Raw genomic sequence first — 24762 nt, 5'->3', positions numbered from 1 at the left:
TCAACCAAAAGTTGTATATAAAAACCTCCTAGTGACATGTACTATTGTTCAGCTACTCAAATAACTGGAAATTCACTTAGCAATAACTCTTCCTACTTAGGATTACTTCAACACAATGACCATGGCTCAGCTTTGCTCATTGTCGTCAGTGCATTTAAATTCCACGATCATACATATTTTAAAAACTATGCAAAGTGCCAGCAAGTCATTCTCTAAGTTAGTAATTGGGCTCATGCCCATTGTGACAGAATTACTAAAACTAAGCATGTACTTGCTTTACCAAATTTAGAGTTATCTTGGAAAGCAGAAAGTAAACTTGTCAAATTATTGCCATAAATAGGTGAAGTGAATTAGGACAGCTTAATTCCTAGTTCCGTCTGTTTCTTAAAAGTTCTCAGCCATGATATTTCTGCAGCCAAAAATCGCTACTGTGTATTGACATATTTATTTTAAAAGTGTGAATCTTTCCATTTATACAGTATAAATATGTAATTTGTGATAGAATTGAGGAATTCTGATTTAAGTTTTCTTCTACTTGTGAATGAAAAGAGAATAGTTTTAAAGTGTAATGGCGTAAGTTAATAGGCAGTGGACTGGCTGTTAAGAGGATGCAGGTGTAATGATCTGTCTCATATGGTAGGTGGTGTGTCTGTTAGTGAAACCTAGGATGATTGAAGAGGGCGAGAGATGCCCTCTTTTGGAGTAAAGATCATATAGAGGTATATGTAAGTAATAATGAGACAGGAGTATTGATTTATGTTTTGACAGGACAATGGAAAGAAAAGAAAAATGTGGTTTTAAAAATTTTGAATATATAAGTCAGAAAATGAATGAAGCAGTTTTAGGGGAAGGATGAAGGAGCAAGACAGTAACTATTGCTGATATGTGGGAGGTTTCTAATCTGAGTATTTAGGATAATGGGAGTCCCATTTTCTATTAGTAGGTCCACTGCCACCAAAAGCAAATAGTCAGGGATTTGGTTGACTGGGACTAGCTGAAAAGATGGGAATATAAAACTCATTATAAGAGAATCTGATATACTGGTAAGATGGTAGACTTTGAGTTGGACAGATTGGGATGAAATCCTGGCTTCACTGCTCATTTTGTGTGCTGACATAATATCAGGATCATAAATAAAGATAGCAATGTCAAATTTGTAAATATGGTGGTTAGTGATAAGGTAAATGCAGTGGTAATAAAAAGTACCTGACACACCAAGCTTTGAACAAGGAGTAGTACTAACGCTTTGTTATAGTCCTGTCACTGGAGGACAAATGAGGAGGCTCCCATGGCTTCCCAGTTTCCAAGCAAAATCACAGGTCTTTGAGATCCACGAAGGTTGAAAAGCATTTCAAGATGTCTCATAACAAAGAGTCTCACAAGGTGAAAGGTTTAGCAAGGATTTGTTTTAGTATAACAGGATAAAGTATAGACAAAGGGTAGGGGAGAGAAAAAGAGTAGAGAAACATTTCCTATTCACACAGGAAATGGGACTCTAAATGGTGGTCCCCATCGGTAGTCATTTACTGGCGAGCTGGGGGAATACATGTAGTAACAGCATTTAAAAGAAGATGGGTAGGAGCTAGCTGCTCTGGCTTTCCGATCTTTTTTTTTTTTTGGTGGTACTGGGATTTGAACCCAGGGCCTCATACTTGTGCTCTTACCAACTGAGCTGCTCCATCAGCCCTGGTTTTCCAATCTTTATTTCCTTATTCCAGTGTCAGAGTCTGGCCCTTTCTATATTTATTAAAATAGTATAATTTCCCTATCTCCTCATTTATCTATTCTGACTCAGTCCTTTCTATGCATTTTTTTAAAAATTAAGGAGAGGAAGTTTATTAAAGTAGTAATAATCTACCTAATATGTCCAATTAAAAAAAATAATTGTTTTTACTTTTTAGGACTAAAGATTGAAGCAAGTATACAGGAAACTCCTGGTAAATATTTAGATCTTAAAACACAGTTCCTGCCCGGTGTAGGTGGCCCACACCTGTAAATCCTAGCTACTCAGTAGGCTGAGATCAGGAGGATCCTGGTTTGAAGCCAGCTCAGGCAAATAGTTCAGGAGACCCTATCTCAAAAAAATCCTTACACACACACACACACACACACACACACACACACACACACACGCACACACACAAAACAGGTTAGTGGAGTGACTCAAGATGTAGGCTCTGAAAAAAAAAAGTCCTATTGCTCATAAATATTGTGTTCTGAAGGCTATGCTTTCATAATCATATCTGATTTTTAAATTCATATTTTAATTAGGGTCTATTTCTCCCTTGCCTTTAGTTAGTTTTATATTTCCAGGAGTTTTATGAGGGTAGGAGGGGCAGAAAAAGTAAACTTTCTCTTTTGAATAACAATGGAGATGGTAGTACTGAGTTGAATGATCTTTGGGTGTCATACTTCAGAGTCTTTGACCTCAATTTCATGGACAAAAAAGTCAACAACACTTTATTGAGGTCGCTGAGCTCGTACGTGTTGTATCAAGTGGATAGAGGGTTTACGAACTTGAAAAAGACTCCTAATTTCATGGAACAAAACATATTTTTTTCTTGTGTTGCCAAGAATAACATGGCAAATGCTGTATTGAATGTGCAATGCTTTAAAAAAAAAAACCCAAAACTGTGCCCTGGATGAATCCTAGGACCACACTGGTGCAAGGACCTCACATGTGCAAAGGCCTCACATGCTAGTTCATAGCTCTGGAGCTACACTGTCAGCCCTTAATGAATGTTTGTATTCAAGTGGAATAATTAATTCTGTTGGAATGGATTCATATGGAATTTTAAACAGTGCAGTTTCTATCAGTATATGCCAGTTGTAGGGAGGTGAGGGTGGGGGAGTGTCCGTTGTGACATTTCTATATATGCATGCATTATACTTGGTTCATCCCTTCCTTTATTCTTCCTCCCATCCCAGTCCCCTCAAAGTGACTTCAACAGGTTTCAATGTTCCATATTCAAATACGTGTAGCAGTACATCAGGCATATTCATCCTCCTTTACCCTCTTCATTTACTGGGGAGGAATTTTTTTTTTTTTAACAGATTTGATTTTTAAAGTGGTCCTATGTTCTTCAACTTCAACATGTATGTATTTGGGGTTTGTTAGAAACTTTGCCTTTTTAAAGGACGCAAAAAATGCTCAAGGTTATTCACTATCTTTTCAATTTTGTTCTTACTGTTTGGGAAAAAAAGAGGAAGTAGTGACGGCTTAAGGGCAAGAAGTAGTTCCAGACACACTCGGAAACGCACCCTCCGTTTAATTTGACAGGTTAAAGTAAGCATGTTTTAAAACAATATTTGGCTAAGCATGCTGTTTAGCACATTATCTGATTCCAGAAGGCTAGACCAGAAAAGTCAACCTTTGCGTTTAGAGTATGTCTCTTTCTCTTTTTAATTCCACCTTAAAACATCTGCAGAGTCAGGGAGGCCAGCCCACATTTCGGCCCCTCCTACCAAGGATAAGACTTTCTTGAAGTCCCGGGCTGAACACGGATCGTGGTAGAAAGCTAGAGACATAGAGAAGCCTGAAGATCCTCATGTAAGCAATATATTTACTCTCCCCCCGCTCCACCTCTCTCTCCCACCCTCGTTATCTGCTGGTGTGTAGCTTACTTGGGAAGAAGAAAGGACGGAGGGGAACCGCGCTGCTTTCAAAGTCTGCAGTCCTGTGCTGTTTGAAATGATGCCCAGATCAGGGAGTGCAGACTCCTTTAACCAATGCAGGTTTGCTTTCCTGGGTGGAAACGCACCCAGGAATAGAAGAATAAGTTATTTCTTTCAGATGGAGCCCTGAAATTTAGCACTCAAAGAAGCAGAGAGGTGGCACTTGCTAGTGTTCCAAGTGATGCCACCCAATGGTTACAGAGTCCCTGACTGGAGCAGCATGTGTTTGACAGCCCTAAAGGATCTTTAGCGTCAGACTTTGTAGACTCATTTAAGTTTTACTTTAAAAGACAAGCAGTCGTTTTGGTTACTTATGCAAAGCATTCCTTGGTATATAATGTGTTACAGTGTTATGGGAAAGACAGCTAATACTGAAAAACTAAAATGTAAACCGACTGGGATTCTGATTCACTTTTTGCTGGAGTTATTTAAGGTGCCAGGAGAACAGCTCAAAACTAGACACTTGACTTGATTTTATCAAGTTGTAAGGTTTATTTCTAAGTGTGAATACTATTTTAGTAATTTTCTTTCAGAAGATTTAGGAAAAGGTATTTGGGTTTGAAATAACAGTGGCGTAGCCTATTTGATTCTCTTACAACTTTTAATGATTTTAGTCCTAAAAATAATTATTTTTCATATCAAAAGCTAGAAAAAGCAATATTCTTCAACTGGTTGATGAGTTAATCATTCATTCAGCTATGGCAGATGGACAGTATTGGAAGGGCACCATTTGGATTGATGTCAGTCCTAAAGTTATATTTGTAAATATAATTTGGGTGTAAGGAGGACTCGTATCTTGTTTTCTTTCTGTTCGTTGCATAAATTTGAAATTGTAGCTAAAACACGTTGCAGGGAACCTAGTGAAATAAACCTGTGAAGGTTCTCAAAAGTACATGCCAGAAGTCCATAGACCTTGCCAATCAAGTTAGAATTGGGATAAGAAAGTTTTTTTTTTTTTTTTTTGATTTTTGGGGTTTTTTTTTTTTTTTTTTGGTGATACTGGGGCTTAAACTCAGGGCCTTCACCTTGAGCCACTCCACCAGCCCTAGTTTTGTGAAGGGATTTTTGAGATAGGGTCTCTTGACCTTTTTGCTGGAGCTGGCTTCGAACCATGACCCTCCTGATCTCTGCCTCCTGAGTAGCTAGGATTACAGCGTGAGCCACTGGTGCACGGCTAGGTATTTGTTTTCATTGAGCTTAGGAAGAGTTAAATTTTAAATTAAGCAATAATTGTGAAATGCATAGAGAAGTGTTTAATCTGCATTTGCTCAAAGAAGTTTTACAAACTTCCTGTAGGGTAAGCATGTTTTATGGGACAAGAAACTGCTTCTTTTTAACATTATAAGTTATTTTTGAAGTATTTTACATTTATGTTTAATTAGGAAAAAGAAAATTATTAAATAGATTTCTTAGGACCTGATGACGTTCATTCCATGGAAGTAATTTGTGTTTTTAACCCATCGATATCTTTCCTAGTGCTGCTGCTTAGAAAGCAATGTCATAAAACAGAATCGTTTGCATATTAAAAACATGTTCCAGGAATAAAAAAGAGGAAGAATTAATCATGGTTCCTTTTCTTCTCTTAGACTTTCTGTTTACCATCAATCTCCCTTTCTTTTGTGCTTTGGGATTTTATAGCTTTTTCTCTTTTTCCCCTTTTTTGCCTTCTTTTTTTTAAATTTTATTTTATTGTTTTTACATTTAATTAGATGTTTATATATTGTTTTGGTTATCTCCCCTTATCCCTCCCCCCCCGTTTTTTTTTTTACAAATCTTATAACAACTCTGGATGTCTCTCCAGAATAGTGCAAATATACCCTTCAAGCATACACAAATTTGGAAACAATTTAGGAAATTCACAAATCCTGGGGAACTTATGTAGCATGAGAATGGAGTATGCTTAGAGTTTTTTGATAACATAAAATAATTAATTAGCAAAACAATTCACTTATGAGCAAGGGACTGCCTAAGTCCTTTATTCATAATGCCACTTATTCAGTTATATTTTGGAATTCTAAACAACTTGGTGCAATGGAAAAAAACTTCTTGTCTAGAAACCCTTTAACCTGAATTCTAGACTCAACTCCAATAATAATTAGCTATAGAATATTAGACTTATAATTTTTCTGTAACATCTAATATTTTTATTGCTTAAATGCAGTAAATGAAACATAATAGGTAATAGTAGGTAAATAGTGTAATAGAGAAATTGATTGGGTTGTGGGGTATCTATATTTTTTACTTTTTTTTGCAGTACTAGGTCTTGAACTCAGGGTCTACATCTTGAGCCACTCCATCAGCCTTTTTCGTGACTATTTTTTTTTTTGCGATAGGGTCTCACGAACTATTTGCCCTAGCTGGCTTTGAACCATAATCCTCCCGATCTCTGCCTCCTGAATAGCTAGGATTATAGGCGTGAGGCACCGGCACCTGGTTTATTTTCTACTTTTATTCCATTCTTCTTAATGATTATTTCCAGAGTGATCATATGATATTATTGCAAAGATAAATCGTAGTTTAAGTTTTGCTAAATGTAGAACTTACAAAGAACAAAAGGAAAAAAAATTATCCCAAGAGGTAATTTTTACAATGCCATTCATCCATTTATTGAATCAATAAATATTTCTAGAGTATCCTGTGCATCAGCGCAGAGACAAACAACTTCATGCGTTTGCACCTGCTTATGCTTCTAGACATTTTTCTGAACGCACACTTGTGTAGATTTACAAAGTTGTGATTATACCGTGCATTCTGGTTTGTTTTTTTGGTGGGATTGGGATTTGAACTCAGGGTTTCGCACTTGCAAAACAGGTGCTGTACCTCCTGAGCTACACCTCCAGTCCATTTTGCTCTTGTTATTTTGGAGATAGGGGTCTCGAGAACTATTTGACCCATCTGCCCTCATACTGCAGCCTCCCCCACCCCCCCGTGGGCGTGAGCACCAGCGCCTGGTCATGTACATACTGTTTTATGTGGTGCTTCTCCTTCATTCATAAAATTTTTTGTTAACATGATTTTCAAAACAATTGTACATTGTTATGTATGCATTCATATTTTTTTGGTGGCCTGGGTTTTGAACTCAGGACTTACTTGCTTGCTAGAAAGGTGCACTACGGCTTGCGTCACACCCCCCGCATTCACATCTTGAACAAATACGATGGAATCCCTACTCTGTGTCAGACACTGTGCAAGCGATACCAATCGGTCCATGAGCGAAAGAGTATGGTTCTTACAAAAATCTCACTACTCTCAAGTTTGTGAGATCATGAAACAGTTGCTTTATCTTCTTAAAATATGTTTCCTCAACTGTAAAATAGGGATAATAGTAATGTTTGGGTATTTTAGCAAAATGTCATGGAATGCTAGCTATTATTTTTCACATTTTGCTTTTGAGAAAAAGTGTATATACATTTACAAGAAGCATAAGCCATTAGTTTCTGTAAGTCAACCTGGGACACTATCATCACTCAGAGAAAACAGCAAATCCAACAATTTAAACAATCCTTATGTAGTATCTCATTTAAATTTACATCTCTTTCCTAAACAAGATTGAACAATTTTTTTTTTTTTTTGGTGGTACTAGGATTTGAACTGCAAGTACTCTAACCCTTGGGCCACTCCACCAGCCCTGTTTTGTGATGGGCTTTTTTGAGATAGGGTCTCGCAAACTACTTGCCGGTGCTGGCTTCCAATGGCGATCCTCCTGATCTCTGCCTCCGGAGTAGCTAGGATCACAGACATGATCCATGTTGGGTATTTTTGAGATGAGGGGGTCTCTTGAACGATTTGCGGAGGCTGACTTAGAACCTCTATCCTCCTGATACCTGCCCCCTGAGTAGCTAGGATTATAGGCGTGAGCCACTGGCGACCGAGCACCTGGCTGGACAATGTTTATAGTGACCACTTCATCGACTGCTTGCTTCTTTCAATGGGAATTTAAAATTTTTCTCAGTTTTAATTTTCAGTGTGGTAAATATCAGTAGATGCAGCTGATGTGATCAATGGCCCTTCTGGAACCCTCAAAAATTTAAGTGAATATTAAAGGTCTTAATTTAGATGAAATTTTGAATTAGAAATAGAAATTCTATAAGCACTGTTTTTCTCATTTTGGGCCGTATTGGTTTTAGTGTTTTCCTTAACAATGTATGAGAATGCATAGGAAAATGAAAGCAAATCATGTTTTATAGAGTCATACTTTATGAAAATTGGGGAAACTGAATAGAGTTTAGAGAAGATGGCTAAAATTTTTGTAGAATCCCCCAGTGCTCCAGGGATACCCAGCCTTGCTTAATGTAGACTTAAGACTAAGGGTTATGTGATGACTACTAATACAAAGTTTTTTTGTAAAAAGAATGCCCATATTTGTCAATCACAAACCTAGAGAAAATGGCCGCCTCTTCATCTTCCATCTACTACCTCTTCACTATTAGTGCAACAAACAGCTGGGCGGACCTAAAGTGATTTTGTAGTTCTTTCAAGGAAAAACAATAGACAGAACAGATATTATTCTGGTCATTTGATACCACCATCTGCCTGTGGAAGGGGGGAAATAAAGGGGATGTACCATATTTTTGCTGCTTTTTCTATGTGAGTCTCAACTTCTTGATTCTCAGTGATTCTTATGATGCTTATAAGATTCTTAAAATAGAGGTTACCTCTCCCCTTATAAATCTAAAATAAACATAAATAACTCAGTGCTCACTGTAAGCAGTTTTGTAAGCTGCACTGCTTGTCTGGTCATGTATTAAATGAATTCAAATGACTTCAGAGAGGTTTAGTGTATACCTGTAGTGATTCACACTAGTGTTTAGCCAGCTTAGGGTCAAAGATGACCCTGTGGTACTCAGTTTTCTTCCCACTGCTTCCTTTTTCTCAGTCTTCTGCCTCATGTGCTTGACTTCTGGAGTCTATAAGGAAAATTAGGTATTTTAGGTTACAGTACGCTTTGAGTTCAAAAGCAAATGTCCACAATATGTGTAATTTTGGTATTCCTCTACAGTATAGAAAACTTACGTGTTTGGAAGACTCAGCTTACACTTGCTTAGTTTTTCATTTTGTTACTTAATTTATGCACTATTATCTACTCTGAAGACCAATAATATTTTTCACTGACTTAGTACTTTATGACTTATAAAAAGTGCTTAAGAACTTCATTCATTTTCATAATAACTATATGGAGTAACAGAATGTATTATTACCCACATTTGATGGATGTGAAAAGAGGTGGTGAAAATCAAATGGCTTCTTGTCCAAGTCTTATGATTTTCATGATAATGCATTTTATATGTTTCTCTTGACTAGTTGATTTGTTTATATTCTCAGTTTTGATGTGCCAGCCTTCTCCTATTAGGGTAATAGAAACTAGAAAGGAAGGTCCAGAAAGTACCATCTCAAAGCGCATTCCAAAATAACTCACTTGTTCTGTGTTTATAGCTTGGTTACTGATTGACATAGTAGAGGAAGTTGCACTAACAGTTAAGAATAATTGAAAAAAGTTTATGATTTGTAATTTTGTTTTTTGGAACTACAGAGTATCTTCTACAGATGCATGCTGCTTTGAAGAAAGTAAAATATATGATATTTATCAAAAATACAATACAGACACATCAAAGAGTGCTTTTATAAGTTCTGTAAGAAGTACTTACTTTACCGAAGGTTTTGGTTGCAGGTTGGTCACAGAGAATTTTCTTACAGTATTCTAAGTTTAATCTGTAGAGCTATAATCTAGCTCTGCTTATGCTGGGCAGTTAGCATAAACCATTTGTATTAAAATGGCTGCTCTGACCCTGGATTTATAATTTGTAGGGGAAAAAAATCATCACTATTTCACTTTTCCAAATAATCTAGTAGGTTATGGTAAAGAAGATGGTCCTTAGGGTAAAAGGAGCTATCAGCATGGTCTAGTACACTTACATTTAACTTCTAGTAAATGACACAGAAAGTTCAGGTTTGGCTGCTGGATGCAACTCTGCCACTACAAGTATTAGGTCAGTAAGTGGTTTCTGAATTTCAGTCAGTACATGCACACTTCCTATTTGCCCCATACTTTCACACCCACAGCATTGACAAGATAAGCAAGTGGAGTGCAGAAAGTAAGCACCAAACTAGAAAGAGGTTTTCTTGCTGAGTTCTCCCCCTCAACCCCTTTGGCAGTACTTGTGTTGAACTCAGGGCCATGAGCTTGCTAGGCAGGTCCTCTACCACCTGAGCATCCCAGTCCTTTTGTGTGTTGGTTATTTATTTGTGTGTGTGTGTGTGTGTGTGTGTGTGTGTTGGTTATTTTTGAGATAGAGTCTCGCTTTATTCCCAGGCTAGCTTGAACCATGATCCTCCTATTTGTGCTTCCCAATGTAGCTAGGATGACAAGGATGTTCATCACACCTATCCATCGTTGAGATGGGGGCCTCGAGAAGTTTTTTTGCTTGGACTGGCCTTGAACTGTGATCCTCCTGATCTCTACCTCCAAAAGTAGCTAGGGTTACAGGTATGAGCCACCTTGCCCAGCATCTTTCTGAATTCTTGAATCTATAATTCTAGAAAGATTTGTTGCTTGCCTGGGACCATCTAGGAGCAGAAAAAATGGTATCTTGTTTTTATCTGTATTTAATATAATATTATGAAAGTATTGAAAAAAGTAATTTACAGTAATTATGTCAGAATTTGTAGAAAAACAATCTGAGGAAAAGTGCCTACATATTCTTGTAGTTGTGGGATCGTTCTGTATAGACTCCTATGTGTATAATTATGATTCCTTAATATTCAGCCAGTCACTTAATGTGTTTACCACAGACCTCGAATAGGTATCAATTTCCTTTTCATTCAGCTGTTATAAAGAAGAAGCAGATGAATTTAAAATTGGCTGAGATTGCCAGGTGCTGGTGGCTCACTCTTGTAATCCTAGCTACTCGGGAGGCAGAGATTAGGAGGATCAAGGTTCTAAGCCAGTGTGGGCAAATGTTTGCGAGACCCTATCTTGAAAAAACACATTGTAAAAACATGGCTGGTGGAGTGGCTCAAAAAAAAACAATTGGTTGAGATTGTGAACTTTGATCTCTAAGAGAAAACATAGCATTTCTGTATTATAACATAACACATACCTTATTAACATAAGGTAACAATATACATTAGTAAAATATTAATATTAATTAGCTAATATATAAATATCACTGATATTCATGCATATTAATAACTATGAATCAACCCATTTAAATTATGCATTATTTAATACATAACACCTTATATATTAATACACATTAATGATTAATATGAATTAAATTAACATTACACATTAATATGTATTGATAAGGAATATAGCAAACATATATTAGTATTGAAGGTACTAATCAACCAAGCCAATTTGTCACTCAAAAGTATAATTTAAAGACATAGTAAGAATTTCTGCACTTTTCATTTTCACAATGAAAAGAATGCTCTTATAAATTACAATTTTTCATGAGAAAAATAATTTATATATTCCATTTTATTAATAAATATATAGTGCATGCTTAGAAAAGTAATAGGAAAATGTATGTTTTTAATATAGAGAAAGACAACAGGTATTGTATGAAGCAATTTGGGTAGTTTGTACTCTAATTTTTCATTTAAGAACTTTATCCATTTGGTCAGAAGTTGTTGCTCACTAGGCCGTGTGCATTTATTCCTTCACCAGTTGAGTAAATTTTAATTAATACTGACCACCAGATAGGCACTGTGCTACATTCAGACATACTTGAGTGAATAAAGCAGATAAAATTCATTCCCTCTTGGAGGAGAGAGACAAAACGTAAACAAACAAACAAACAAATACTAAGCAAGTGGACTCCAAAAGTAGAGATTATCACAGGGGCAGTGATGACAAGGGCTTCCTGAGAGGTACATGTAGGCACTGATGTGTGGAGTGGGAAGCCATGCATAGGAAGTGAATGGAGCAAGAATAGCATGGTTCTAGATGGGCCCCCTGTAGAGAATAGCTTTTTGTAAAAGGAGCTTCAAAGAAGCAACCAAGCAATCAGCTGGAAAACTAGGAGTTCAGGGTGGGATTAATGAAAGGAAGGAAGGCAAGTGTTCTAGAGGAATCAAGAGGCAGAGTAAGATGACAGTATAGAAGTGACTGCTATGTGTGAACAGGTGGAGGTTATTCACAATCTTGATCAGAGCAGGTTCAGTTAGTGGTGGGGCAGACATGAGAAGAAATAGAGGTGGGATGGTAGTGAGTGGGACGTGAGGATGGTGAAGACATGGTACAGGGTGAGTCAATGATCCTGTAGAGAAGTCTGTCAGTGAAACAAGAGTGGACATAGCAAGGAAAAGGAACATGGACTGGGTGGAGACTGTAACAGGTTTGCCAGCCAGATAATTTGATTGAAGCTAAAGTGATGATTCAGGGAAGAAAGTCATAGCCCTCAATGTAAGGTTATTGAGGAGGAGAGGATTTTCCTACAGAAAGCCTCCTATGGGACCAGGTCTGTACTAGGAGAAGGAATGCCGCCCCTTTTGAGATAGGAAGAAAGAGAACCTAAGTGAACTTGTAGGAGAGTTTGCAGATTTGGTGGTGGGAAGATTAGAAACTTCCCTCTGTGCTCTCAGTATCATTCCCATGAAGAAAGATGAGGTCACATGCTAAGAGTGGGGTGGGGTGAGAGCCTGCTGGGAGAGAGGGAACAGAGTCACTTCCTGTGGGTAGTGCAAATTCACTAGAGAACTTAGATGCTGTGTAATGTTGACAGTCTCTTTATATTTTGAGACTGTGAACCTAGATAAAACCAGTTTATCTGGGCGCCGGTGGCTCACAGCTGTAATCCTAGCTATTCAGGAGGCAGAGATCAGGAGTATTGAGGTTCGAAGCCAGCCTGGACAAATAGTTTGCGAGACCCTATCTCAAAAAACCCATCACAAAAAAGCACTGGTGGAGTGGCTCAACGTGAAGGCCCTGAATTCAAGCCCCAGTATCACAAAATAAAAAAAAAAGTAAAAATAAAACCGGCCTGCTAGGTTCTGCTTTGCTTTCTAGCCATGTTTAAATGTTATGAGAGACGAATGAGTTCTTTTAAAATGGTAAGTTTTTTAAGTTCTTGTATTAGCCAAGTATTCTTGATTCTGAAGAAATTACAATTGGGAGATCTATGATTTTATCGTTAAAAGAAGTCTATTTAATATGTACATTGCAAAATTAGAATTAGTCAGCATCCTGTAGAATGGGGTTTTTAAAGAAGGAAAGAAAGAAAAAAATATTGGGAATCCTGAAAATAAACCAAAAAAAAAAAAAGAAAAAAAAAGAAAAAACCACCTACATAAGAATGTGGAGAAATCGGGAGCTTTTAGACTGCAGATTGCTTTCACTAACGTAGTAGGTGACCGAAGGGAGTAATCATGGCTTGGCTTGACTTGCAGCTCCGCTAGGCAGGAATGGAGCCTTTGTTCTTTTGAAACTCTTGCTGGATTCATTACCTCTCAATTGCTAGGAGTGCTTCCACACTTCAGCGAATCTCAATGGCTTTAGCTGTTCCAGAAGCCATCATTCTGGAATCTGTTTTCTTTGCATTCTACTCGGTAGAATTATTGCTATTGTCATTTCAAGTTCTGAATGTTTAACAGTTTGCCTCACCTGCCTTGCTGGATCGCTAACCAAGTTCTTGGATCTTCTTATACATAACCCCTGAGCCTTTTGTCTACTTCTCCAGTTGCAGAGGGCTAATTACTGCTCCCTCAAGATAAGACTTTACGGAATTTGAGCTGTTATAGTATAGGGCTAGAGTGCTGCTCAGTGGTAGAGCACTTGCCTAGGGTGTATGAGACCCTGGGTTCAATCCTCATCACTGCAAAACCAAAAAAAAAAAAAAAAATAATGTAAGGATGTCTAAAGCAGCCAGTAATAATAATAACAATTAACCTGACATAAACCCTTCATGCTGTATCTAAATGTCACTTTCTTTTCTCTTGTTTTTTTCAATCATTAAAGTTTTAGAGAACAGCTGGTTACTACGATCAAGGAGAGATTGTTTCAAGACTAAAATAATACTATTGAAATACTGACTTGCACAGTTCTTCAAAGCAAAAAAATCCTATTTTTCTTAAGCCTATTAATAATTTTTCATAAACCCTGTTAAGATAAAGTGCTTGGTTTTGCACTAACTGATGACGGTCAGATTCCACCATGATGGAAGGGAGCAGGGAATCTGAAGGGCTCAGGCTGCCCATTGTGGGGACAGGAGGGAATCTGAAGGGCTCAGGCTGCCCATTGTGGGGACAGGAGAGAATTGTGCTCTTTGTGCTCAGATGCACTTGGGTTTGCTTCTGGCTTTGCCTGCACCGGGCTGCTCTGGCCAGTTCTCAGGAGCTGTTTCCTTCTCTTCCTTCCCCTACTCCACGAGACATGTCATGAGATGGAAAGCCATTGCTTGCTCAGTTCATGGATCTGTGCATATTTGTTAGGCGATGGGTTAGCTCCAGGTATCTAACTTCCTTCTGTCTAATTCCTCCTCTGTAAATGAAGGAGAGAGTAACAGTATCATTTTGTTAATTTTGTATTTTCAAAAAACCCATCAGCAGAGCTCAACTGAAACTGTTAACGGAATGGGTGAGTCTTTGGGGAGTTCTCCAAAATGGAAAAGGCCTCTATCTGGCCTTGGGTACTGAGTTTGTGATGCCACAAGAAAGAATTTCAGGACACAGTGAGGAAGAGACTAAGAGAGTTTTTTAGTAAAGCAATAGTAAGGAAAGATAGATGGTACATACCCAGAAATGCAATTGAACACATCTGATAACAGGTGCAGTGAATACTCTTAACATTAGGAGTGTTTTTGGTGAAAAAGTGGGTTGGGTATTTGGCTCAAATTTCCCTTAGGATGAGGGCTTCCCCTTATTTTGGATGCATGGGCCTAGAAATGTCAATCTGGTCTGTTTATTGAATTTGGGTCATTATAACAGACAGAGATGTCTGAGTGTGCCTTTAAACAAATGATGGGTTCCGCAGATGATGCCTTCAAGACAGGTGTCATACCTTAAAATATTTTTTCCCTTCTTTATAAACACTTTTGTGCTCTAAGAAGTCATTTTACCAAATTGCTCTCTTCCTGTCTCTCCCCTCCTCCCCCATCTGCCAGGAATAGTGTCTTTCTTTAAAATATCCTTGGTTGGATCATAGAGAGTGGTGATCATTTGACAAGTGAGCAAGGTCAGAGGGAGAGAGCTGCTTTTTTAAGACTATATGTTGCAGGTTAATGGGGAGGTGTGAAGCTTAAAGGGAAGAAAGTAGTGCCTGTGTTCTTAATCAAGTTATTCACAAATGCAATGTTGATTTCTGAATTTCTGGCTGCCATTTTTTTCCCATGACTCTTTTTCCTTGATCTATCTCTCCTTATTAATGTCCTTAGTACATTTTTTTCAGCTTGTAAATCAAAGATTAAGGAAATATTAATTTGACATTTTGGAGCAAATGACAGTCCTTTTAGTTCCATCTGTCTTTATTCTATGTAAGACCTAAGTATTCAAAGTGTGGTATATGTTTATGATAGTGTTAGCAGAGGTAGATTGAACAGAAATAACTTATTTTCCATTATTTTACACTTTTTAGTGCCGTCAGCTATTCTGTCTTCAAAAGTTCTAAATTTTAGAACTGTGTTGGCTTACTGCATGAAAGCAGAGGGGACGAATGTTTTAGAAAGAATCCAAAGCCTACATGAATATTATTTAACAGCACAGACTGCCCTGACTCCATGCATTTCATAATTGGTTTTTTCTTTAACCTGATATTTTATTTCATGAAATTTAAACTGTCATGCTGTACTAAGGAGGTCACACATAAGCTTCACTAGACTGCTGAAAGGGTATATGAAAGATTAAGAATCCTTGATAATGAGCCAGGCAAGGTGTCACATGCCTATAATCCCAGCTAATTGGGAGGTGTAGATTGGGAGGATCATGGGTTGAGACCAGCCCCAGGCAAAAAAGTTAGCAAGATCCCATCTCAACCAATAAGCCAGGTGTGGTGGCCCATGCCTGTGATCCAGCTCTGAGGGAGGGAAGTTGGTGGTCTGAAGCTGGCCCCAACCAAAAACACGTGAGACCCTACCTGAAAAATAACTAAGGCAAAAAAGGACTTAAGTGGTAGAATACCTGTCTAGCAAGTGCGAGGCTCTAAATTCAAATCCCAGTACCAACACACACACACAAATCCTTGAGAATACTCCCCTCAAATACATACTTTGTGTTTACGAAACCCTTAATCCTGCAAAAAAACTGGCTTTCTTCTTTGTTTCAAAAGTGAATTGCCGTTCACGGTATCTGCAAGCACATTTCTAAATCTTCTGATTGTTGCACAATCCAGGGTCTATAGAAAGCTGTTCTCGTGTTTAATAGTTTAATGTCATAATGACCCTTGAGAGTGGTGGGCGCACCCTCTGAGCTTCCACAACTGTTATATTTTTCTATCAATTTGTTCCACTTAAAGATCATAGTCAACATCCATATATATATTGGCGGCACTGGGGTTTGAACTCGGGGCCTCACCCTTGCTAGGCAGGTGCTCTACCACTTGAGTTATGCCACAACATCCATATTTTTAACACAAGTTCAACTTCACCAACTGCCTGAAATAGTTACTGTGCTAGTTGAAAGGCAAAGCAAACCCAGAACGCTGATAACTTCATCCAGAAATAAAATGGCTTTCAGGAAACATTTAAGCCAGAACGATGGCTTCGCTGGAGGTTTTCCCTGTACTGTTTATCCTAGAGAAAAGATAGGACTTTCCCTGCTGTGGCAATCTTGAGTAAATCATGAAAAAAGGCAGCAATTAGAGAGGGAGTGGAACCCTCAACAAAACAAACACTCCCTAGAGGAGCACATTTGCAAAACTTCCAGTTGGCAGAGAGAAAGCCAGAGAAGAAAAGTGGTTCTCAAAACACATTCCGCTCCTTAGTATTTTATGCCACGTTGGTAGATATGTTTACAAAGTGTTGACAGTTTCTTTTAAGTAAAAGGCAGAACATCTTTATATTCTTCATTTTTCTGAAAATACTCTGTGTGGGAAAAAAGCTTTTAAATCAATCTATCATATATTTGTAAGTAAACAACTATGTTTTAAACATAGAAGAGTATAAAAGATAAAAGTGAGTCTTTTTAAAGCTTTATTTGACCAAATCCCATGGAGAAATTAATTTATTCATTACCCTCAAATTCATATTCTGAGCCTACTGTAGACCACCTTAAAGAGTTTGGCAAACAAATGAATTTAGGTACTTTTTCTTTTGATTCTTCCCTTTTGATCTTTAATGTACAGGTAAGGCATAAAGAGTGCCTGGTTGGAGGTGAAGAGATGTATTTGGCTGTTTCCCTAACTGAGTAAACCAGGTTGGGCTGTGCATTCTTTAAGCCTCAGTTTATAATTTTCCACAATGATATACTTTCTGGGTGGTTATAAGGAATATTTCCTCCAACTTCAAAGTTTCATAATCTTAAAATACAGCCAGAGTGGCCAGTTGCTTTTAGCTATCAAGAGGTGAAACAATGGAAAAAGCAGCAAACCAAAATGATCAAGGTGAGAAAACCAGAAGACAGACTGACTGGGGAGTTTGGGAGACATGCTTGTTTTCTTTGTAATACATGGTGGAACTGGGCTGGCCAGTCTGTTGACAAGCTGTATGAGAGACTGCACTATGTGTTTCATTTATACAGAATGCTTGTGTGTGTGTGTGTATGTGTGTGTGTGTGTGTGTGTGTGTGTGTGTGAGAGAGAGAGAGAGAGAGAGAGAGAGAGAGAGAGAGAGAGAGAGAGAAAGAGTTTTTCAAAAAGCCCGATTAGGGTGGCCACCCCATCTAGTAGGTACTGTGCATCTCGTGCATATTCCTGCCTTAGATCATATCATATCTGGCCCTCAGGCTGGCTGTGTTCCTCCCTCCTCCGCGTCACCTCTCTTCATTAGCAGTTGTACACTTTGTTGTTGACCTGCTATGTTATATTATTGAAGTATGTTACTGGTTGAATTATGTCCTTTCCAAATTAATATATGGAGACTCTAAACCCTAGTACCTCAGAATCTCAGAAGGTGACTGTGTTTGGAGATAGGGCATTTAAAGAGGTGATTAATTTAAAGTGAGACCAAGAGGATAAACCCTAATCTAAATCAGACTTATGTCCTTGTAAGAAAAGAAAATTTGAACACTCAGAAGTCTGCAGAGGGTTATGTGTACAAGTGAAAGAGCTTGTGAGGACACAGTGAAAGGCTGCCATCTGCGAGCCAAGAAGAGAGACTCAGAAGAATCCAAACCTGCCACATTTTCACTTTGGACTTCCAACCTCCAGAACTGTAAGAAAATGAATTTCTGCTGTTTAAGCCACCCAATCTGTGGTATTCTATTGTAGTACAAAGTGGCAATTCCATCATGTCACTTCCCTATGAAGGCTTTCTAATTATTCAACAAAGTTATTAAGCAATAGCTTTTATAGAGTTGCAAAGTGATATAGAAAGAAAGAATTCATATGAGGCAGGAGGTCACAATTCTGGGGCCACCTCAACCCTTGTTAGCCAGGTGACGTGGGAAAAGTTTCTTACTCGTTCAAAGAGAGTTGTTTTCTTGGTGTGGGAGTCTGCCTTAGTGGAGATAATGTAACCTTCTAAATTTGTTTATTTTAATCTCAAAAAATGTCAATAAGAATTACTATCTTGTTATGAAAAATAAATGTGTTGGTGTATAGAAGTCACTTGAGAAAAGTATCTGGGACCCATAAATTTGAAAAAGCAGTATTCAAATCAACAGCTTCTGAGCTGATGGAGTGACTCAAGTGGTAGAGCGCTTGCCTAACAAGTGTGAGGCCCTGAGTTCAAAACTCCAGTAAGTAGAGGCTCCAGAGTGGGGAGGAGGGTGCCAAGAGGCAATACCCTCACCTCATTGTTGAGTATGAAAAATACATGGTCTTTATAAAAAGTGCTCAGCCAGCTTGCCTTCTTGAAACTTCTTAGAAATCTCTGTAGAGCCAAATGAGCCTCACAGGTTGAGTCAGTGTTGGGAAAAGCATTGGTTTCATGAACAACGACATAAGAAATTATTATTTTATTGACTTATGACTTATCCTGGGTACTGTGGTTGGAATTCACAAACATTTTCTCATTTTGTCTCCCAGTGCTAGGAGCTGTAGGTGCCATTTCCCCTTTTAACAGATGAGGAAACTGAGGACCAGTTCTCACTGATAGACACAGGACACATTCTTGAACTCAGTATGGCTGAGGTTGAGAAGGTGTGGGAACCTCTTACTACCTTCCTGCTCTACCCATGGAATAGACTGAGTGAGGACAGGATCCTTTTTTCTCCTTTTCTCTCCAGAAGCTCCAATAGTAGCCCCTTCATTGTGTCATATCAATGCAAAGAGAGAGAGAGAGGTGACAGAACACTGTAGTCTGGGGTTTGGGGTCTTATTCACTTTTTATGAGAAGCCCATCTTGCTCTGACAGCATGTCTAAAAGGGCTTTCTTTGGTCAGATCACACACTATTTATTAAGCATTCACTGAAAGCCAACTTTGCATAGGCAAGTGTGTGTTGGGAAGTGCATCCAAATTCTCCTCTCATTAGTGTTCAGGAAGGTTCTAGTTACAGGACAGGAAAAAAAAAAGAAAGAAAAATCAAATCAAACATCTCTTATTTCAGATGTGAAAGTCTATGCACACTCACCAACACTGGGTATTCAGTTTAATTGTAAGAAACAAACAAACAAAAAAACCCTGCTCTTTTATGACCATTCATTATAATGGTTGGGCAATTTAGTTGCAGTAACACTTCCAGGACTGAGCTAATTGTGGGGATAAAAACATTTGCCTAGTGTTTAACGTACATGGTTGGATAGAAATGACTTAATTCCACAGAAACCTAAAATATCTCCTGCTACTGCTAACAATTATAGAAGGGGAAAAAGAGAATGAGTGGATGCCTTTTCCTAACTGGAAGTGAAATTGCAGTCAAGACAATAATAACCAGTGATTTTGTCCTGATGAAAGTGACTTTATGTCAACAATTTCCCCATAGGACTGCTTTGCTATTTTCTTCGAACATAAATTTGTAATTGAAAATTGAACAGATAAATTAAATCTATCTGTTTGTACTGGATTCTTTTAGTTTTTATTTTTGTTTTACTTTAATTAATTATTATTATTTTTTGAGACATGGTCTCGCTATGTAGTCTAGTCTGGTCTCAAACTCAAGTCTCTTTCTTCAGTCTCCTGAGTACTGAAATTACAGCCATGTGCCACCATGACCAGCCAAGTTTTCTCAAGTAAACTTTTAAATTTGTAACTAATGTAAGCTAAGAAATTGCAAAAGTATTACAGAGAATTCCTATATACCTTTTCAGTGCTGGCGTTTGAACCCAGGGCCTGCACCTTGATCCACTCTGCTAGCCCCTTTTTTGTGATGGGTTTTTTTGAGATAGGATGTCGAGAACTGTTTGCCCAGGCTGATTTTGAACTGTGTTCCTACTGATCTCTGCCTCCTGAGTAGCTAGGAGCCACCAGTGCCCAGCTACAATTTTCTTCATTCAGTACTTTGAATATGCCTTCCCATTACCTTCTGGCTCTGATAAGTTGTTTGTTAATTTCATTTTGAGTATTTTGTATGTAAACAGCCATTTTTCTCTTGTTGTTTCAAAACTTGGGTCTCGTCTCTCTCAACAGGTTGGCTATCATGCATCTAGATATAGATCTTTTTGTATTTTTCCCACTTGGAATAATTGATATATTTAATTAAAGTTGGGGAAATTTTAGCCTTTATTTGTTGTTTTTTGCCTCCTTTCTTTATGCAACTTTCCTGTGTTTGGTTTGTCCTGTGTTTGTTGTTGTTCGGAAATTGGAAATTTTAGGTTATATATTAGGTTATAAGCTGTGTATTATGGTATCTTTGGTTTTTGATCTTTCCTCTGGGGAAATTATTGTTGCTGTTTGTTTTAGTAACTTTCCTCAATTTATTCTCAGGAGTCTTCTATAGTGTTCAGCTTCTGATATATGCTCAGGTTTTTTTTTTGTGTGTTTTTTGGTCTGTTTTGTTTTTATTGTTATTTATATTTTAGAATTGTTTTCCTAAGGGTTACGCCTGGATCAGTATAACTTTGCTGTCAGACAGTGATTGGCTGAGGTTTACTCAAACGCCTTAAGTGAGCGTGTCTTCCACTCTGCCACTTGATCCGCACGTGGCTTGAAGAGTGCTTTCAAAGTTCAGAGAGTTCACAAGACCTTCTGGCTTTCACTTCCAGCCTTCATGACACCTTACATTCAGCAGCCTTATATGTATCCATAGCCTTTCAGACTACCAGGAACAAGCTGGGCTTTAGCAAGGTGCTCTCTCTCTCTCTCTCTCTCTCTCTCTGTGTCTTTCTAGTGTGGTGCTGGGATTGAACCCACGACCTCACAGAAGGCTGTCTTTACTCTCCTCTTTCTGCAGATATCCCCTGTAAATTTCTGGCTGCTCCTCTGTTTTGTTGCTTGCCTCAACCGGTAGGATCCCATGCTAGCATTCCACTTCCTTGATTGTTTGCTTCTGTGATCTCTGTCGTCTCTGACAACTCCCTGGGCATGGAATTTTCCATGCTCAGCTCCAAGCACTGTTATACTCAACCCTGACAAGCAAGGCAGCAGAGTGACACATCCTCAGGCCTGCTGTACCTCCCAGTTAGAACTTCATGCTGTAGGACTGAGCAGGTAGGGGCAGCCCCTTCCTAAATGCCACAGACTCCCAGTGCTCTCAAGACTTAGTATATTTAAGCAAAATAAGTGCTTTTCACTTGTTGTATGCCATTTGATCAGTTTTCAGAGTTGTTAAGTGGTTGCTTGTGATAATTCAATCCTGTTTTTTTAACACTTTTTTGGAGAGACCTTTTTCCAAATTATTTACTCTGTCATTTTGGAAGTTGGTCCACCTGTGTATTCAACTGAAAGTGAAAGCTTTAACTAAGGTCCTAAGACATGAAATACCAAACTTGGTTGTTTAGCACCTTCTATACTTTGTGTAAAAATAGACATACAAAGACATTATATTAATCTAAAACTTACCTACTTCATAGGCACTAGAAGATTGAAATAGTAGAGATGAGAAGAGAACTTTGGAAGGGTTTTCTATTGTTGTTTACTATTTGTTCATTTGAGAAAGCATGTCTATAGTACAAATGGGAGAACTATATTTCCAAACCTTCCAGCTAGCGTGGAAACATAAAAAAACTGCTCAGAAAGCTTCTGAGAAGTTTAATTTATGTCCCTTGGAGTAGGCTGGTGTTTATTCAAGCTTGAAAAGTAGGAAGGGACTCAGGTGGCACAATAGAGAGTTTCAGTTTGGGAATAATTGCAGTCTCAAAGTCCATGAAAGAAAAGGAATATTATGAGTTTTCTGTGGGCTAAAGAGAAGCCTGAGAAGGGAATCTTACAAGTGGTTTGCCAAGTGGAGTGAAAGGACCTCAGAAAAAGGAAACTGGGTATAGACCATGAGATGCACAGGGACTGTGGAAGTAAACAAAAGCCCCCACCTAGAACAGAGATGCTTTGCACAAGTCAGAAGACATAGGGAAGAGACCTCAAAACTAGAGTATTCAGAAGAATTCACAAAATGCATCCAGGAGAGAAAGAAGTAACTTTAGCTTGTGCCGGGCCCAGGGATCACAAAACCAGTTTATAATAGACTAGTGAAGTAATTACTTTTTCATTCCCATTGTTTTTTCCCAATTATTGTTCTTTAACCATGAGGGGCTAAAAGCCAGAGTCACCCAGGGTTAGACCTGGCACAGGAGAGGAAAGGTCAATGATTTCACCTTTCCCTGCCTTGTAAGAGATTCTGGTTTCAATTTGTGCAGAACTTGCAATTTCAATTTATGAGTTCAATTTTTTATTCCAAAAGTTAACAGAAAAGTTCTAAAGTGGATGGAAATTTCACTAAGGCAGGAGAAGGGGTAGCCCTAGATGGAATTAAAGAACAAAAGAAGTTAGTTGCTGTATGACTAAAGGATTAAATGCCATGAGTTGTGTTAGTTTAGGACCTAGTTATCTTGTAGCTCCTAACCTGGTAATTTTACAGAGAGACAGAGAAAGAGAAAGAGAGAGAGAGAGAGAGAGAGAGAGAGACAGAGAGAGAGAGAGAGAGAGAGGAGAGATTATACTTTGACCATTAACTATTTTAAACATATTTCCTGCTTTTACTTTTAGTATCAGGGGAGTCTGTGTCCAAGTCTGGCTGCAGGACAGTTATGGCTAACAGTTAGGTGGTAAAGGTAGTGGTTATGAATGGAGTTGCTGGAAATGAAAAGAGGAAATAAAGCTGTTGACAGCAAACGTTGGGGCCCAGCAACAGATTTCCTCTAAACATTTGAGTACTCATCTCAGCCCTCTGGAATTTTCTTTGTTCTGCTTTTTATTTTTTAACGTAGAGCTAGATATTTAGTATCCTTTGATATTAAACTTCGTTAGGAACAAACAAGAGGAAGACCAAAGAGAGTGCTAGCACTATTCTGTCGGTTTCCTTTATGCATAAACCTGGCGTAGCGATGAGTAATATCACTCATTCATCAAACACATCTGTACTTGAGTCACTATATTTTAGGCCCTGTGCCTAAGGATAACTTTATGAATAAGATAAATATGGTTACTGGATTTATGCATCTTTAGTTCTCTCAGGAAAGGCAGACATTTTGTAAGTGGAATGAAAGGCTTGAAGAAGTCCAGAGGACAAATGGAACAGGTGAGAGGCAGGCCAAACATGTTGTAAAAGTCACAGGAAGCTTCTTTGAGGGAGCAGTGTTAGAGCTGAGTTCTGAAGAATGGGTCAGATTTAGCTAGGTGAACAGGAAATGTCCACAAGATCCTACATTTCTAATGTCATCATTAGCCACTTTTGCTTTTGGTCACCATTGGCCAGTCACATGTCTTCTCACTTCCTCCAACTGCCTGCCTGTGTTATATTCTAGACCTACTCCTTCTTCACCCTCTAAAGCCAGCTCCTTTCCAGAGCCTTTCCTCATGTTATTCTTTTCTTCTGCCTTTTGCTTGTTTCCACCCTTTCAAAAAATACTTATCTCTAATAGTTTCATTTATTTCTTGGATTATTTCTTCCTAAAGCTATCTAATCAATTACTTTGCCTCCATAGACCCTGGAACAGTGGCTGACATAAAGCAAATAAATATATTACTTAACTGTTTGCTAAATAAGTGAATGGATAGAAAAGATTGGTTACAGAGAGCACCACACATTTGAAAAAAGGAAAGAAAACCAGCAAGGTTGTAACATAGAAAGAAAAGAAGAGAAAGGATGGGAAATGTAGTTCCATGGTAGAAAGTTTGCCTATTACGTGTGAGCCCTGAGTTCAATGCCTAGCACTATTAAAAAAAAAAAAAAAAGTGAGAGAAATGGAATGAGGAAGTAGAAATACAATCTTGAAGTCTTTCAGACCAGCATATTTCAAACCAGTTAAATGCTGCTACTGGCATTTAAACAAATGAAATATAAATCAGGGAATATTGTACTTAAAAAGTATCACATTAAACTTGCTTCTATATCTGATTTATGTTTGTGGGTATGTATATTTGTGCATATTGTATTGTTTTATGATAGAAAAAGGTTTTCCTGCTTTGGTTTGCAGTAGGTAGGAATGAAAGCTGTGGTGTGTAGACCATGTTGATTTTCTACTACAAGAATAAGAACTCAGGGAAAATTGTTTCAATAGAGGTTTCAAAATTCCAGCTGAAGACATTTTAATCATTGAAAGTGTTACTGTTTTTGGCAACCTATGAGCATTGGATATCAAAATAGGCTGCATTTATTATCACCTCTTGATTTTTCATTGTATTTCCAGAGGCAGGAGCTGTGCCTTACTTGCCATTGAATTCCTAGTGCCTGGTATAGACTGCACAGTTAGCAAAGATGTATTTGTTGAATGAATGAACAGATGTTTGTAAACAAATGTTTATAAAACAATTCACAAAGCTACTTTTTGTGAATTGAATGACTTTAGAACATTTGATTGTATGGCTGGTCTATGTGACGCTATCAAATATAGAGGTGATAGGGGCACAGAATGTCATAATGCTCATCTGTTGGGTTCACTAGTTTCTCCCAAGCACCTTGAG

At 38.1% G+C, this 24762-nt stretch overlaps 1 protein-coding gene and 1 pseudogene across 1 annotated transcript in view; one reads left to right on the top strand and one right to left on the bottom strand.

The window, feature by feature from the left end:
• Positions 1-6885, bottom strand: part of LOC109685134 (large ribosomal subunit protein eL42-like) — a 38223-nt pseudogene extending 31338 nt beyond the window's left edge.
• Pla2g4a (phospholipase A2 group IVA) overlaps positions 3430-24762 on the top strand; it is a 141052-nt gene continuing 119719 nt past the window's right edge. The window contains exon 1 of the mRNA XM_074047234.1: positions 3430-3550. The gene's annotated coding sequence lies outside the window, so the exon portion shown is untranslated. The remainder of the gene's footprint in view (positions 3551-24762) is intronic.

This window comes from Castor canadensis, chromosome 11 (genome assembly GCF_047511655.1).
Source record: "Castor canadensis chromosome 11, mCasCan1.hap1v2, whole genome shotgun sequence".
Lineage (NCBI taxonomy): Eukaryota > Metazoa > Chordata > Mammalia > Rodentia > Castoridae > Castor > Castor canadensis.
This window is presented reverse-complemented; position numbering and strand designations above follow the sequence as displayed.